Raw genomic sequence first — 13,665 nt, 5'->3', positions numbered from 1 at the left:
ATAGATAGTGTAATCAATCCCCCCAAAAATGAGAATGTATTGCAAAACTTGTTAGGAGGAGAAGATCAAGAGGAAGGCAAAGAATTAGAAGGCGAAATCAGGTAAATGATGAAATAGAAATAGTAGTAGTTTGGTGCAAGAGGATGCCTTGATAGAAGGCATTTGGAGAGAGCGCATCAGGTAGCCGACCCCTATAATGTAAGGATAACGCTGGGAAAGATTATTTTATTTTTCCTAAGGCGAATTGATATGGAACAAGTTTGTATGTGCCAGAGTATGATGTACATTGCCACAGAGTTGTTTATCTATGAAAAATAATTGACTATACGCCTTTACAAGAAGGTATCGCCGAATTCTTGCCATACTGATTGGTTTAATAACTAAATTTAGTATAACTTGTAACTACGGCATGATCAGTAGTAGTTTGCTGGTGATAGTGCATGCACAAATTGAAAAAGTAATCCCCAACCCCCCTTTTTTACGATATTTAGCTCCATCTCAACTTTAAATTAAAATGCTGAATGGCATTCTCTTTATTAATTTGCCATTGGTTTTTAATTTGGTCTTCGTGAAAGTTATCTATATGTAAATAGGAGAACCATCATATTTCAAATATTACTAAATTCAAATAAACATGACTTCCCTCTGCTTAATTTTGTTTCTATGATGACCAGGAAATTGTTAAACTGGCTTTACAAGAGGAAAACTTTATCCCCAAAGCCCAACAGCCATTGTGGGCGCCATGAACGTTTTTCTATCAAAATTTGAGGTAATCTGGTTAATAGGGGAATGTGTAAAATTTTTTAAAGATATGGGTAACGTTGATACATAAGGTCTGATTAGTATAGTTAATGTTATGCTGTTAGTAAAAGCTTACTTCAATGGCCAATGGCTTAATAAAATTAGTAATGAATCACCACTATCATTTAGTTATAAGTAATATAGCGCTCTTATTTTTTTCTATTTCTATTTTCAATCTATACGAATTTTCCTATGACCAAATGCACGAGTTTCCAGCCAGATTATTACTTAGAGCACTGCTGCCAGGTTTTGTCTATCAATGCGGCTTAATTTATTTTGTTATTGATATTTCATAAATCTAACTTCCATTACGTTTAATGCATCCTATGCTCAATTCAAAATTTTTGTTCATTATTAAATTTGAAGGCAAGATGTAGGTGTATGGAGTTAGTTTTAATTCTTCTAAATATTTGTCTTCAACTCGGTAGCTCAAAAATTAAAATACTGTATGTTTCTTTTTCTTATTCCGGTTTCTGAAAATGGCTAACTGGTTTTCTTCTAATAAGGACTAGCAGAACATTTTTTTTCTATAATTTTTAATAAGTTTAGCTTAAAATCGGTTTAAAACTAATCATATACCTTCAAAATATTGATACATCCCTGAACCTGCAGAGTTTGGATTTTGGCTAACTTTTGGTAAAATGTTAGAGTTTAGAAGTCTGTTAGTGACTAACTTTTTTTTTTTATCAAGTAAAGGATTAACGTTAAGATAATTTGAGAATAACCAATGGCCTCTTGAAATATTTCGTTACTAGGTTAAAAGCTGCTGCCATTAATTGGTATTTACTTAAATCTTGTATGTGGATAACAACTGGAAACAAAAACCCAGGAGGTTAGAGATCATAGGTAAAAAAATGTATAAAAGAAGGGACTATTTTTTTTTTTTACTTTGTGATAGTTGGCTGTTAAAATAGTTGATTTTGAATCAGAGTGATCTTTACTGTAATAACTTGTAATAGCCTAAGTTGATTTCTTTTAGGCATATAATTTACTGTACTTCAAAGACATTTAAAGTAACATTTTCTATACAACTTTATATTGAAACAACTTCTACCTTATGAATACTGTTTATACAAAGGTCGCTAATAATATACTGATGCACCAGTTTGGGGTCATGAAATTTTCTTTAAAGAATGTTACTTAGAATTGATAGCTGACGAGAATCTCGATAGTACACTTTTAAAACTATTCTCTGGTATATCACTTGCAGAAATATCCCAAATAGAAGCTGCCAATGAGGAACTTCTATCAGGACAACATAGCTATCTCACCCAAAAATAAATTTTCCCATGTCAAAATCCGTTATTTCGGAAACTAAATACAAACCCTTTCGCCAATCCCAAGCCTCCTTGTGATGCTGGAGGATCGCCCATAGACATTTACTGAAAATCTTCTATTCGGTATTGGTATTTTGGTTTAGGTTGCGAAGACTTCCAAATTCTTTATCCTATCAGACTGCAAAGCTTGTAAGGTATTGTAGATATTTTGAGTTGCTCCCAGTTGGTACACAGTCTTTCTATAGCTAGAAGTAAAGTGCTTCCATCTAAGATATCATCAACCCCTTTATGTTAATTACAAGAGATATCTTTCTGTAACTATTTTATTGATATTATGGAATATGTTGCAGAACATAGGGAATCAACGTTTATTTATACTGATGGCTTCAAAGCTAAAGTTGGCATTGGATTTGGAGTACATAGTAATGCTTTTAATTGTAGAGGTGCACTTTCTCTAACATCTATATTTTTGAAAAAGTGATGGAGGGAAATTTTACCATTTCTAGTGATGCAAGGTGTCCTACAAGCTTTAGAAGTTTTGGGGGTGAATGTAGTTTATCGGTACAGGGCGATATCTTTCTTATTACTAGCCCAATCGTTTTTTCTTATGGGGAAGATGTGCTTTACTATGATCCGATATACCATAATATGAAGTTATTTTATATTTTCTAAGTTCAGCCCAGGAAGGGGGGTCCGGGGACTTGCCCCCGACTTGGGGTTGTGACCTGGGAACTACTAGGTTCGGTTAGGTTGGGTTTGTGGGGTTTGTATGATAGCAAAAGTGGTTTTGGGGGTCGCAGGGGGGCGTTAGCCCCCCCGGTAGGTCATTAGGAAGGTAAAGACACGGCTTGTAGGTCAGGTTAGGTGGGGGGAAAGTTTGGGTTAGTTGTCCATTTTTCTCGGCGTGTCCCCATAAACTACAAAGGCTCCGAAGTTTTTAATTCCAGTAACCCTTTAGTTTTAAAAATTTCAGTGTCTTTATTATTGGAATGAGAGAGATGAGAAATTTATTTTGTTGGGTTCCAGCACACGTAGGTATATGCGGGAATGAAAAGGCAGATTTACTAGCAAAGAATGCTGACATAAGTTGCTACCAGGAAGGTATTCCATCGTCTGTAATGAGTTCTTACCAAGCATTAAGAATTTGTTTTATAATAATTGACAACAGCATTGGTATAGTCTAGATGGAAATACGATGAGAGATAACGAATGTTATATATCCTTGGAGGAACAGTATAACATGATGCCCCAAAAGTGGGAGACGACTATTTGTCGTCTCCGCATTGGTCATGTGGTTGACACAAGTTTCTGATGACTTTTAGCACCTTAAGAAATGGACATTTTTGAGGGTCGAGGTGAAGATTGGATGTTCATCCGTGCCAAGATTCTTGGACTTGATGTCTTTCTATGATAGTGGTATTTTTAGATGTATTCCAGAAGCAGGTCTTCTGAAAGTTGTTTAACTTTCATAAGCACATCTTTGCATTTATTGTTTTAAATTTAATATTCTTTTATTCTTTTTTATAACAAATGATATCAGTGTCAATGATCTTAGATGGCAGGATGTTAGAAACTTCAAATCAATCAATCCGTTTCCCATTTCAAGGTTTGAGGACAGGTACTGTAGTACAGTACTCAACTTCATTCTGAGTGTGACTCCAGAACAAAAAATCTGACAGCAACGGATCCCAGGTTTGACTCCTTCTGTATTAGGAGTCTTTCATAATGCAACCAGTGATCCAAATCCGCTGCTACTTGGTCCAGTGAGGAGTATTGAATTCTAATACTTCTTTTCAGACATGGAGACTTAGAGTTCATGCCGTTAGGGGCATAAGTATGCCCATAGCGTTCAAGGAGAACTGTTCTGTGAAGCCGGTCTTACAAGTGGGTGTGTGGAAGCGTCAATCGACCTTAGCCGCTCACTACCTGCAAGTCGTGACCAGCAGGAGCATCGTGGCTCCACAACAAATAGTTTAAACACCTCAGGCTTGTTTATAGTCAAGTAGCAGATGTTGGAGGGCAAAGGTTACACGAGCTCTTTCCTTCTTTCATCTTCCCCTCTTTTGGGGAACAACATCTACAGTACTCTGTAAGCTGGCCTCATCTGTCCGCAGGTAAAACCATTTTCCCTAGTGTAACCTGGTATGGAAATATATACTTGTTGCGTCCCCATACCCCATAGCAAGGTGGGATTGAGTAACGTCTATGGTTAGTTAAAAAATGGATTTTGACGAAGGAAAAATCTATTTCTGGGCGAGGGACCTGTGTTGCTCCGTGAAATGCTTCTTATAGCACCCTTTTCCAAGGTATAAATACTGCTAATTATACCAGAGAAAAAAGTTGCATGGAATGCCAGGAATATACCCAGCTCGCTCACCCTTAAAGAGTGTCGGTATAGTAACTGGGGTGTGTTAAAACCACTGTCAGAGGTCCCTTACCAATTAGTATTCTCCTTCCTCAACATCCCCCATTACTACAAGGTACCGTTCTACATCCGATTACTGCCCGCTACTATGGCTACTGCCCCCCCCCCCCCCCAGCCCTACCACTACCCACTCTCTCTCATCATTCCTACTAGCACCCCAAGCTTTGGCCAGCTAAGGGTGAGGAAAAAAAAAGGGGGGGGGTTCACTGGGTGACACAGGTCCCTCGCCCAGAAATAGATTTTTCCTTCGTCAAAATCCCTTTTCTGGGCTCAACCTGTGTCGCTCCATGAAATAGTAACAGAGAATTGATCCCATAAGCTTGGAAATACACATAAAGTTGAGGAACTGAAATAAGAATAGAATAATTTAAGTAAGAGTGTTTTACTAATAACCCTTAAGATACCAATCTCTTAAATTACAATACCAGGTCAGAGACCCCAAAACTTATTGGAAAAAATAGAGAAAAACTTCCAATAAACAAAGAACATATGTCTCAACATAATAGAAAGGACATTAGTAATATATAAACATCACAAACATGGGTTAAAGTGCAATCCAAATGAAGGCCAGGGTAAGGTAGGGGGAATAGGCAAGGCAGGTGTCGCCCTGCTCCTTATTAGGAGACAAGGCACTAAGAGGAAAAAATTATATATGAAGATAGGACCTTGTTATAATGGTTCTGTTACAACCGGAGGAACCACGTTCCCTGCTGCCACTGTTGCAAATTTTAGGGCTTCCGAGGATTTTAAATAATGGCGTTTGAATACTGCTGGTGATTTCCAGCCTGTATATCTTATTAATTCTTCAAAATTCATGTGATGAAAATAATTGACTGATGTTGCTACTGCTTGGATATCATGGGCATGTGGACTGATTCCGGGTTGGCTTGTTTAATAAAATAAAAAATCTGTTGTCTGATTCCTTTCAGGGAAATGGTTCCTCCATTCTCTTTAATAAACAAATGGCCTGAAGACTTTTTAGAAGTTCTATTCAAATAGGCTTTCAGGGTGTCAACTGGGCACAGTGATAGATCCTGTGGAAGTGGGACAAACTTCCACGGGGATCATCTATTCTGTGGATCCTCATTCTTTGCTAAGAATTTCTGATCTGGAGAGATTAATATTTCACCAGAAGAAAGAAAGTCAATATGATTTGATTCCCTAGATAGTGCTGAGAGTTCAGATATTCTGGCTCCCGAGGCTAAACTTATTAAAAATAATGTCTTCCTAAGAAGCGTTACCTAAACTAGTCACACTGCTTGTATTACACAATCACATAGATTGCTCAGACCGCTAAAACGCGCTATTGCACGTAGGGTTATCGAGGGTTTTCTCCATTATATGTGCATAGCACTTAGGGGGGAAAACCCTGGGTCAAAAACCGGCCAGTTGGTTAGGACTTCCACCCCCCTTAGAGGTGAGCCTTCTCTAATTAAGATCAAAAAGGTTTGTATTTAGTGTCTGAACAAATGACAAATTTACAGTAATTTGTATTTTTCTAATAATGCAAACCTTGAGCTCTTTATACAAATTTGGCCCACCATCACCTATCCCCCGGTAAGTCCTGCCTGCAAACAAAAGTGACAATAGAACACTGGTGTGTGTGTGTGTGTGTGTGTGTGTATGAGGAGGGCAGTCGGTACTACTTCCCTAACCCCTGCTAACAAGTTGTGGGGTAGGGACACCTCCCTAAAAGTCTTATGGCTAATCTTCCAGCTTCATTGAAACTACATTCCTTAATAAAGAGCTTCATGTTTTTGTTGTTAGGATAAATGCAAATTACTTTAAATTTGTCATTTTGCTCTTAAGATTCCTAGAAGTGAAATATTGTAAGTAATTTAATTGAAGGGTAATTAGAAAAGAAATTTTAATTGTACATTTTATTGACAGACTGGTGCTTTAGATGCAAGAAAATGCAAAATGGAGGTTGTCTGGGAATGTTGAAAATTGGAGGCTTGGGGTTGCAGTTGGAAGATTTTCTTTGGAATGGCTATTGGAGAAATCACGCTGCCATTGGTGACTTAACACTGAATTTCAGTTATTTTTCTTTTTTACAAATCCAAGGTAAGCAATTAAGAAGGAATTCATAAATTTTGGTTTATTGATTAAGGCTTTCTCATTAGGTTTTAAATTAAAAAATGACGCCATTTATCCTACAAAATTGTGGTTTAAAAGAATTTTGCAATGTATAAGATATAAGAAATTAAATACTGTAGTGTTATTCATTGCAAATTGTTTTAATTTGTTTTTATAAATTTTACAATTACTAATTCTTGAATAAAAGATATTTGAAACTCTATATACTGAATCTGCTAAAAGATCTTTTCTATAGAATTTGGTTGAACTTGGCTGCTGGAGTGTTAAAAGGAAATATTTTGAGACTGATAACTTTAGAAAGAAAGTGTTTGGCAGTTAGAATACTTTTATTTAGATATGGTAGTTATACAACATACTGTATGGCTCTCGGCTTGTCTTTTAACAAAACTAAAATCAATGAATTCACCAGGGGGATTCAATCCTAAGTCAGCGGAAGAGTATGAACTGTGTAGATGCTAATTCCAGTAAATTCGTATTTCAAATTTTCTACGAAAATAGGTGATTTGAATAAAATTCTTTCAGGTACCTGGTAGGCAGACACACTGTGATGATAGTAGACTCAAAATCTCTTGCAAAATGTCAACTGGAAGGAAATTATGCTGTACAGTAGTTGTTTTCAATGAAGACTTGTACAGCTACATTTGTTTCAAGGTAAATATAGCCATATTTTGAATAATATTTCTGGTGTATTGGAGACTACTCTGGATGCTATGGTGTTTAAACAAAGTGGAAAACTATGAGGTGTTAAGCAATAAAATTCAATGAATTATCCATTCCAAGGGTAGAATTTTCAAGAATTTTTAGTGAGTGCTCCATACTGCAGAATTTTGTGGTTTGTGAGATATTGTCAAATATGATACACATACGTACTTCCTTTGAGGACTTTGTATTAAACTTTGTGGTTCTAAATTCTTGGCCACAACATGCCAATCAAGCTGCACATCAATGAGGTATGTAGAAATGGTTAAAGGGGAAAGTCCTTATTGCTTGTTTTTTTGTTTTTCTTAAATTTTAGTACAAATAGTTTGTTAACCACCGGTTTTCCTGAATAAGCATTTGTGGTACAAAAGTTTTTTTGGTTTATAGTTACTTCTTATGTTGTAGCTTATTAACTATTTGGTGATTTACCTAGTGTTTTGCATCATTACCTGTTACATCTCTCTCTCTCTCTCTCTCTCTCTCTCTCTCTCTCTCTCTCTCTCTCTCTCTCTCTCTCTCTCTCTCTCTCTCTCTCTCTCTCTCTCTCTCTCTCTCGTTTTGACTTTCCCACGAGTCGCTCCTGTTCCTGCTGTCCCCTGAAAAGATCCATCCTGTCACTGTTGACATTTCAGTGTTGCTTAAAATCTAATGGTTTTAGGCTGTGCCTTTAGGCTGTTGTTTCTACTATATAACTTTTGGTGCTACAACTAGTTTCTACAATGCCTTTTAGTGCTAAGACGACAGCTGTAATATTGCAGAACCAGGTTTTATGGAGGCTACTGCTGAAGCCATCATCATTCTCAAGTAGGCTCCAATCTATAGACTTGATTTAATTTATTGATATGTAAAAAGAATATCCTTCTACTGTTTAATATCACAATTACTGGTTTAAGACATTCACCGTCATTGTCAATAGATCTTTTTCTATAATTTAGGGAAATAGAAATGCCATATGCCAGTATCTGATCTTCCTGAGGTAGGAAAAAAAAGTTTTGAGAGAACACTCATGCCCTTTCCAGTAGTGATGGAGCCTTCCGTACATAATTTTTTCCACAGGCCTTTTTGTTTTTTTCTTAACATTTGCTTGAATGTTATTGATGAGATTCACATACCAGGGATTGGGTATTGAAAAGTGTTTCCTCTACACCAGATTTTCACAAATGTCTAACTATTAGGACCATTTCAGCCCTGCTAACTGACAGGTACTAAATAAGTTTGTCCTGAGCTGCTTTTTCACTGATGAGCAAATGTCTATCAAGATAATTTCAGCCCTGCTAACAGTTTCCTCTGGACTAAGCAGAGGAAAGAAAGCCTCCAAGAACAGTCGTCTTTTCATGGCAAATTATTTTTGGTAAATTCTGATACACGTGTTAAAAGGAAAGTTCTTGGTCAAGTGTAAAAGGCACTAGAAAGTTTAATAGCTACCATATGTTGAAATAAAGAATGCCAGGTTTCAAATAATTCTATATTTAAAACATTTAATCATTTTGCTTAATTTTAAAAAATGTTTAGTATAATTATTTCAAGACTGTATACAACAAAATGACTGAAGAATGTGTCAAAATATAATCCCTTTGAAATTTCTCTAAATTGAATATTTTCTTTTTAGGTCTGGATGATAGAAATATTATTCAAAATACCAGTATGTCACAAGTGGACTTTGGAAAATTACCGAATCTTCAAAACAGCGATTCATCTGGAGCCTCTCCTCTACACGACCCCGGGTTGACTTGCTCTGGGGCCCCTCCTCTACACGACCACGGTTGACTTGCTCTGGGGCCCCTCCTCTACACGACCATGGTTGACTTGCTCTGGGGCCCCTCCTCTACACGACCACGGTCGACTTGCTCTGGGGCCCCTCCTCTACACGACCATGGTTGACTTGCTCTGGGGCCCCTCCTCTACACGACCACGGTCGACTTGCTCTGGGGCCCCTCCTCTACACGACCACGGTTGACTTGCTCTGGGGCCCCTCCTCTACACGACCACGGTCGACTTGCTCTGGGGCCCCTCCTCTACACGACCACGGTTGACTTGCTCTGGGGCCCCTCCTCTACACGACCACGGTTGACATGCTCTGGGGCCCCTCCTCTACACGACCTCGGTCGACTTGCTCTGGGGCCCCTCCTCTACACGACCACGGTTGACTTGCTCTGGGGCCCCTCCTCTACACGACCACGGTTGACTTGCTCTGGGGCCCCTCCTCTACACGACCACGGTTGACTTGCTCTGGGGCCCCTCCTCTACACGACCACGGTTGACTTGCTCTGGGGCCCCTCCTCTACACGACCACGGTTGACTTGCTCTGGGGCCCCTCCTCTACACGACCACGGTTGACATGCTCTGGGGCCCCTCCTCTACACGACCACGGTCGACTTGCTCTGGGGCCCCTCCTCTACACGACCACGGTCGACTTGCTCTGGGGCCCCTCCTCTACACGACCACGGTTGACTTGCTCTGGGGCCTCTCCTCTACACAACCACGGTCGACTTGCTCTGGGGCCCCTCCTCTACATGACCATGTTTGACTTGCTCTGCGGCCCCTCCTCTACACGACCACGGTCGACTTGCTCTGGGGCCCCTCCTCTACACGACCATGTTTGACTTGCTCTGCGGCCCCTCTACACGACCATGTTTGACTTGCTCTGGGGCCCCTCCTCTACACGACAACGGTCGACTTGCTCTGGGGCCCCTCCTCTACACAACCACGGTCGACTTGCTCTGGGGCCCCTCCTCTACACGACCACGGTCGACTTGCTCTGGGGCCCCTCCTCTACACGACCACGGTTGATTTGCTCTGGGGCCCCTCCTCTACACGACCACGGTCGACTTGCTCTGGGGCCCCTCCTCTACACGACCAAGGTCGACTTGACCTGGGGCCCTTACTCTGGGGCCCCTCCTCTACACGACCATGTTTGACTTGCTCTGGGGCCCCTCCTCTACACGACCACGGGTGACTTGCTCTGGGGCCCCTCCTCTACACGACCACGGTCGACTTAACCTGGGGCCCCTCCTCTACACAACCACGGTCGACTTGCTCTGGGGCCCCTCCTCTACACGACGATGTTTGACTTACTCTGGGGCTCCTCCTCTACACGACCACGGTTTGACTTGCTCTGCGGCCCCTCCTCTACACGACCATGTTTGACTTGCTCTGGGGCCCCTCCTCTACACGACCACGGTCGACTTGCTCTGGGGCCCCTCCTCTACACGACCACGGTCGACTTGCTCTGGGGCCCCTCCTCTACACGACCACGGTTGACTTGCTCTGGGGCCCCTCCTCTACACGACCACGGTCGACTTAACCTGGGGCCCCTCCTCTACACGACCACGGTCGACTTGCTCTGGGGCCCCTCCTCTACACGACGATGTTTGACTTACTCTGGGGCTCCTCCTCTACACGACCACGGTTTGACTTGCTCTGCGGCCCCTCCTCTACACGACCATGTTTGACTTGCTCTGGGGCCCCTCCTCTACACGACCACGGTCGACTTGCTCTGGGGCCCCTCCTCTACACGACCACGGTCGACTTGCTCTGGGGCCCCTCCTCTACACGACCAAGGTTGACTTGACCTGGGGCCCTTACTCTGGGGCCCCTCCTCTACACGACCACGGGTGACTTGCTCTGGGGCCCCTCCTCTACACGACCACGGTTGACTTGCTCTGGGGCCCCTCCTCTACACGACCACGGTCGACTTAACCTGGGGCCCCTCCTCTACACGACCACGGTCGACTTACTCTGGGGCTCCCTCCTCTACACGACCACGGTCGACTTGCTCTGGGGCTCCTCCTCTACACGACCACGGTCGACTTGCTCTGGGGCCCCTCCTCTACACGACCACGGTCGACTTGCTCTGGGGCCCCTCCTCTACACGACCATGTTTGTGACTTGCTCTGGGGTCCCTCCTTTACACGACCACGACCACGGTCGACTTGCTCTGGGGCCCCTCCTCTACACGACCACGGTTGATTTGCTCTGGGGCCCCTCCTCTACACGACCACGGTCGACTTGCTCTGGGGCCCCTCCTCTACACGACCAAGGTCGACTTGACCTGGGGCCCTTACTCTGGGGCCCCTCCTCTACACGACCATGTTTGACTTGCTCTGGGGCCCCTCCTCTACACGACCACGGGTGACTTGCTCTGGGGCCCCTCCTCTACACGACCACGGTCGACTTAACCTGGGGCCCCTCCTCTACACAACCACGGTCGACTTGCTCTGGGGCCCCTCCTCTACACGACGATGTTTGACTTACTCTGGGGCTCCTCCTCTACACGACCACGGTTTGACTTGCTCTGCGGCCCCTCCTCTACACGACCATGTTTGACTTGCTCTGGGGCCCCTCCTCTACACGACCACGGTCGACTTGCTCTGGGGCCCCTCCTCTACACGACCACGGTCGACTTGCTCTGGGGCCCCTCCTCTACACGACCACGGTTGACTTGCTCTGGGGCCCCTCCTCTACACGACCACGGTCGACTTAACCTGGGGCCCCTCCTCTACACGACCACGGTCGACTTGCTCTGGGGCCCCTCCTCTACACGACGATGTTTGACTTACTCTGGGGCTCCTCCTCTACACGACCACGGTTTGACTTGCTCTGCGGCCCCTCCTCTACACGACCATGTTTGACTTGCTCTGGGGCCCCTCCTCTACACGACCACGGTCGACTTGCTCTGGGGCCCCTCCTCTACACGACCACGGTCGACTTGCTCTGGGGCCCCTCCTCTACACGACCAAGGTTGACTTGACCTGGGGCCCTTACTCTGGGGCCCCTCCTCTACACGACCACGGGTGACTTGCTCTGGGGCCCCTCCTCTACACGACCACGGTTGACTTGCTCTGGGGCCCCTCCTCTACACGACCACGGTCGACTTAACCTGGGGCCCCTCCTCTACACGACCACGGTCGACTTACTCTGGGGCTCCCTCCTCTACACGACCACGGTCGACTTGCTCTGGGGCTCCTCCTCTACACGACCACGGTCGACTTGCTCTGGGGCCCCTCCTCTACACGACCACGGTCGACTTGCTCTGGGGCCCCTCCTCTACACGACCATGTTTGTGACTTGCTCTGGGGTCCCTCCTTTACACGACCACGACCACGGTCGACTTGCTCTGGGGCCCCTCCTCTACACGACCACGGTCGACTTGCTCTGGGGCCCCTCCTCTACACGACCACGGTCGACTTGCTCTGGGGCCCCTCCTCTACACGACCACGGTCGACTTACTCTGGGGCTCCCTCCTCTACACGACCACGGTCGACTTACTCTGGGGCTCCCTCCTCTACACGACCACGGTCGACTTGCTCTGGGGCCCCTCCTCTACACGACCATGTTTGACTTACTCTGGGGCTCCCTCCTCTACACGACCACGGTCGACTTGCTCTGGGGCCGCTCCTTTACATGACCATTTTTGACTTACTCTGGGGCTCCTCCTCTACACGACCACGGTCGACTTGCTCTGGGGCCCCTCCTCTACACGACCACGGTCGACTTGCTCTGGGGCCCCTCCTCTACACGACCACGGTCGACTTGCTCTGGGGCCCCTCCTCTACACGACCACGGTCGACTTGCTCTGGGGCCCCTCCTCTACACGACCACGGTCGACTTGCTCTGGGGCTCCCTCCTCTACACGACCACGGTCGACTTGCTCTGGGGCCCCTCCTCTACACGACCACGGTCGACTTGCTCTGGGGCCCCTCCTCTACACGACCACGGTCGACTTGCTCTGGGGCCCCTCCTCTACACGACCACGGTCGACTTGCTCTAGGGCCCCTCCTCTACACGACCACGGTCGACTTAACCTGGGGCCCCTCCTCTACACGACCATGTTTGACTTTCTATACATGACCACATGCTCTGTGGTCTTTTAAACCATAGTTACCTACTTTTTTCCTACAAAGATCATTTAATTTGTTTTTGAATATTTTTCTTCCTCTAAATATTAATTTTGCAAGAAATGTTTGTACTCACAAGTAGTTAATGTAAATTATACGTTTTAATGTAAATTATATGTTACAATGGGAAAATAAAATATATGTATGATAGACAGAAATTTTATTTACAATTAAACATTTTACTGGATTTTTAATATTATGTATTTATACAAAATTAAAAGAGGGTGAAAATAGTATATATGGATACAAAATTAAAGGGTGAAAAACCTACATTTATGAAGCATTAATTAAATTATACATGCCTCTTCTGGCTATATTTCACCAATTTTTTGAATGGTCTTAATTTATTCTATTCATAAATGCTTAAGTGATGATTTTACGCAAGTATACAATTTTCTAGACATCTCACTTACAAACGAAGATCTTATGCTCTTAGCCTTGTTGCTTTACTTCTTTAGGGTATTTTGAC

The 13,665-nt window shown here is 43.9% G+C and overlaps 1 long non-coding RNA gene across 1 annotated transcript in view; it reads left to right on the top strand.

Annotated features, from left to right (window-relative positions):
• Positions 1-9,125, top strand: part of LOC137632067 (uncharacterized) — a 10,940-nt gene extending 1,815 nt beyond the window's left edge. The window contains exons 2-4 of the long non-coding RNA XR_011042010.1: positions 6,394-6,567; positions 7,123-7,251; positions 8,909-9,125. This is a non-coding gene — a long non-coding RNA (uncharacterized lncRNA). The remainder of the gene's footprint in view (positions 1-6,393; positions 6,568-7,122; positions 7,252-8,908) is intronic.
• Positions 9,126-13,665: the final 4,540 nt, after the last annotated feature.

The sequence above is a fragment of the Palaemon carinicauda genome, chromosome 40 (genome assembly GCF_036898095.1).
Source record: "Palaemon carinicauda isolate YSFRI2023 chromosome 40, ASM3689809v2, whole genome shotgun sequence".
In the NCBI taxonomy this organism is placed as follows: Eukaryota; Metazoa; Arthropoda; class Malacostraca; order Decapoda; family Palaemonidae; genus Palaemon; species Palaemon carinicauda.
Note: the sequence above shows the minus strand (reverse complement) of the source record. Positions and strands in the feature narration are given on the sequence as shown.